The sequence below is a fragment of the Schistocerca cancellata genome, chromosome 3 (genome assembly GCF_023864275.1).
Source record: "Schistocerca cancellata isolate TAMUIC-IGC-003103 chromosome 3, iqSchCanc2.1, whole genome shotgun sequence".
Taxonomy (NCBI): Eukaryota; Metazoa; Arthropoda; class Insecta; order Orthoptera; family Acrididae; genus Schistocerca; species Schistocerca cancellata.
In genome coordinates, this window is record NC_064628.1 from 684,521,772 (window position 1) to 684,526,489 (window position 4,718).

At 47.0% G+C, this 4,718-nt stretch overlaps 1 pseudogene; it reads left to right on the top strand.

Annotated features, from left to right (window-relative positions):
- The first annotated feature begins 1,656 nt into the window (after window positions 1-1,656).
- On the top strand, window positions 1,657-1,774 carry LOC126177527 (5S ribosomal RNA; annotated as a pseudogene).
- The last annotated feature ends 2,944 nt before the right edge of the window (window positions 1,775-4,718 follow it).

The following is a 4,718-nucleotide window of genomic DNA, read 5'->3' on the forward strand; positions in this document are numbered from 1 at the left end:
AGGTCAAGGCTGTAGGGTGGATGGGGTAACACTGTCCAACCCTGTTTTGCGATGTGTTCAGTAGTCCTCAGACTTGGGTGGAGCCGAGAGCTGCCTTGTTGCAATAAAACGTCTCCTCAGCTGTTGTGGCGCCGAAGTCACCGGAAGCGCGTCTTGAGTTTTGTTAATGTGTTTGAAGCCGAGAGGAAGGCTTTCTTGTCCCGGATTGTGACAGGTGATGAAACCTGGATTCACCATTTTGAGCATGAAACTGTACTTCTGCCGACAGCAGATGCTCCATAGAGCGCTTGTGAATCTTCCCCACAGTAAGACATCCACTCTGTCACTCATGGAGCACAAGCGGACACCTGCGAGTGGCGACCGCTTCTCAGGCACTCGCTGGTATTTATGGTACCGCCTTTTGGCATCACATCAATGAGAATCATACATTCACAATCCCAGAACACGGTAATCATGACCTTACGGCGGAAGAAGTTGCTTCGAATTTTTTTTTTTTTCGTTGAGGAGTGGGAATACTGTCGTATTGTTTCAGGCTCAAAATGGTGAAAAAAATGGCTCTGAGCACTATGGGACTCAACTGCTGAGGTCATTAGTCCCCTAGAACTTAGAACTAGTTAAACCTAACTAACCTAAGGACAGTACAAACATCCATGCCCGAGGCAGGATTCGAACCTGCGACCGTAGCGTCTTGCGGTTCCAGACTGCAGCGCCTTTAACCGCACGGCCACTTCGGCCGGCTCAAAATGGTGAATCCAGGTTTCATCACCTGTCACAATCCGGGACAAGAAAGCCTCCCTCTCGGCTTCAAAACTTTGCAACAAGTCAAGAAAATATTTTTTCTGTGCGATTTCTGGTTCACCATTAGACGCTGCGGGACCCATCCTGCACACAGTTTTAAATATTCAAGAGTGTGGATAATTGCACGCACATTTCCTTTGCTGATTGACAGATTTCTAGTCGTAATGCGTCTATCCTCACGAGTGACAACATCAGCTCGCTGCAACATCTCAGGTGTGACAGCCGTGGATGGTCTCCCTAGCCGTTGCAAATCGTGGAGCTCCGCCGAACCGCATTCTGATGACCTCCTCCTCCATGCCCATCGACTAACTGTACTTCTGGCGACAGCAGATGCTCCATAGAGCGTTTGAGAATATTCCCCACAGTTTCTTTCTCTGCAATGAGAAATTCGACGACGGCACGCTGGTCGCAACGTACATCAGCTACAGACGCCATTTTGAACCTGTCCTGCAGCTACGCTATCTGTCGGAAAAGACGAAAACTTGGCGCGCTCACTGAGGAGACTTCAAATAATACATACGTAGCGTTTCGCATTCGTAGCATTCCTTTCGGCTTAGGAAAAAAAAAAAAGAAAATGCGGTGCTTTACTTTCTGAGCAAACCTCGTAAATCCGTTCTCTTAAGATGTTCTGTGAGTTTATGACATTATACTCTGTAGAAGTATTTTTCACAATGAATGAACCACAGGCGACATTTTTATCTCGATAACAGCTGTTTTACACTAAAACGTGTGGTGCAGCTATTGATTCTGTTGTACCTAAACCGGGTCCCACCAATGGAATTTTACACATTTTTTTCATATAATTTTTGTCGGATGACTTCCAGAAATATTTTCAAGGAATGGCTCATAAGACTTAAGGGCAACCGCCTTGCCGCAGTGGATACACCGGTTCCCGTGAGATCACCGAAGTTAAGCGCTGTCGGGCGTGGTCGGCACTTGGATGGGTGACCATCCAGGCAGCCATGCGCTGTTGCCATTTTTCTGGGTGCACTCAGCCTCGGGATGCCAATTGAGGAGCTACTCGACCGAATAGTAGCGGCTTCGGTCAAGAACTCCACCATAAAGAGCGGGAGAGCGGTGTGCTGACCCCACGCCCCTCCTATCCGCATCCTCCACTGAGGATGACACGGCGGTCGGGTGGTCCCGGTAGGCCGCCCGTGGCGTGAAGACGGAGAGTGCTCATAAGACTAACGAGTCTATGATCTTCACATTTTAGAGCCCTTTTTTGTGCAAAGGAACGAAAGCTGATAATAGTCACTGCGAAGGAGGGGTAATTAATGATCTGTATTCTAAATTTTGTTAAAAACTTTGTCTTAGACTGATACCTTCTTCATAAAGAACTCTGATGAGTTAAAAAAAAAACAGGAAGTGTAGCAGATCGAAAAGATAATGACAAAAAACGACATTTTTCGCTGTGCATCCGTGGGCGTGAGGGTGGGGAGAGGAGGATGCGGAAGAATATGGTTGGTGCTAGAGCAGTAGGCGGGCGCTAAACGGAGGCCTTCCCTTGGCTGTTGTATGCTAGAGCCCTTGACCAGCTACCGGAGGCTGTGGCGAGGTTCAGGCCAAGAGCTGAGACCGGACAGCCGTATCAGACGAGAGGCATCTGTAGGCACCGCGCTCTCCGTGTCTCCGTGTCACAGGCACAGCCGGCACCGAGTACTGGCGCCAGCCGGCGTATGCAAGGCTGCGTGCGGGTGTCAGCCCGCCCGATGCGGAAAGATAGCTGGCGCCGTCTCGAGGAACGGACTGGCGGCACGCCGTCCGCGCGATGCAAATTACCTGCGCACAGGTTCACCGGCGGTCTCGATACCGAAGCGCATACTGCAGCTACCTTGTGCGGACCTGTCGCCCGTGCACTCTAGATCCAGTTCATGGCGAACCGAAAGGTTTGGCCTAGACAGTAACTGTTCGAATAAGGAATGGAAGGACTGAGGGAGCAGATTCATTACCGTCTGCTTTTCAGGATGTTCCAAAACTTCATTTATAATGTCTCAGGATTAACTGAAGTTGAAATAAAATTTTTCAAAACATTTTCTGTGAACAATGAAGCACAGTTCCAAAGTACGAGGGTGAGTCAAATGAAAACCTTAAATTTGTAATAAGAAATCGAAATTTTGCGCCATTATCCTGTAAGGTGGTAAGCGTGCTACAAACAACGTGCAGAATGGCCTGTGGATGGCAACATAGTGCAGATGCACACGTACCGTCGCAGTATCAGTATAAAGATGGACGCCCCACTTGTGACTTGCACCAGGGAAGAACAGCGTTCTGTTATTCGGTTTTTACGTAGTGAAGTTGTGAAACCTATTGAAATTCAACGGCGAATGAAGGTTCAGTACGGTGATGCATGTTTGTCACAGCAGCAAGTCTATGAATAGAGTAGGAAGCTCGCAAATGGTGTGAATTCAGTGGAAGATGCTTCTCGTCCAGGTCAGGCACAACGAGTTGTGACTCCATGGAACATTGCAGCAGTTGAAACCACAGTGAAGGAAAACCGCCGAGTGACATTGAATGACATTGCATCATGTTTACACGTTACTCATGGGTCAGCACACCACATTGTCCAGCCGTCCGAGGTGGCCGAGCGGTTCTAGGCGCTACAGTCTGGAACCGCGCGACCACTACGGTCGCAGGTTCGAATCCTGCCTCGGGCATGGATGTGTGTGATGTCCTTAGGTTAGTTAGGTTTAAGTAGTTCTAAGTTCTAAGGGACTGATGACCTCAGATGTTAAGTCCCATAGTGCTCAGAGCCATTTGAACCATTTTTGAACCACACTGTGCATGATGTGCTCCAGTTTCACAAAGTGTCTCCTTGATGAGTGCCACGGCAGCTGACTCCTGAAATCAGAGAACGACGTGTTGATGTTTGTGAAGAAACTTCTTCGACGCTTTGAACGAGAAGGTTATGGCTTTCTTGCAAGAATCGTTACTGGGGACGAAACCTGCGTTCACTTCCACCAACTGGAAACGAAGAGAGAGAACAAGGAATGGCGCCATTCTTCATCACCAAAACCAAAGAAGTTTCGAACAGAACCATCAGCAGGGAAGGTTATGCTGACTCTCTTTTGAGACGGAAAAAGCGTCATTTTGGAGCATTACATGCCTAGAGGGACCACTGTCACCAGTGCATCATACACAGATATCCTAAAAAATCATCTGCGGCCTGTAATCAAATCAAAGCGACATGGATTGCTGTCACCAGGTGTCCTTTTCCAACATGACAATGCAAGGCCCCACATTGCCCGTACAACAGTTGCAACAATCACAAAACTGCATTTTGAGTGTCTTACTCATCCAACATACTCACTAGACCTTGCCCCAAGTTATTTCCATTTGTTTGGACCACTCAAAGACGCAATGGGAGGAAAGAAATTCCATTCTGATAAAGAGGTACGCCACGCGGTGCATGAGTGGTTGCGCGGACCACCAAAAGAATTTTTTTCTAAAGGAATTTATGCACTTTGTAAGCACTGGAGGACTTGCATTGAGCGTGGGGGAGATTATGTTGAAAAGTGATAGAGCTTTGTACCACTTCTGCACAATAAATAATATTTAAAAAAATATTTAAGGTTTTCATTTGACTCATCTCGTATATAAACAACGACATTATGCAAGCACAAAAAACTGCTGTAACGTATATTTATTAGCAGATTAACAGTTTCGAACACTGGCCGTCTTCAAATCATCTACATCTGCAGAAAGGATTAATGAAACGTTCCTCGGTGGCAAATAAGCAACTTTGTGTTTGACGCCAACGAACCATTCTTTAACTTCATGTGACCCTAATCAGTTTGGGTGTTGGAAAGATAAAGGAACCAGAGAGGCAGTTATCACGTTGCGGTTGATAATGGAAGCAATACTGAAGAAAAATTAAGACACGTTCATAGGATTTATCGATCTGGAGAAAACGTTCCAAA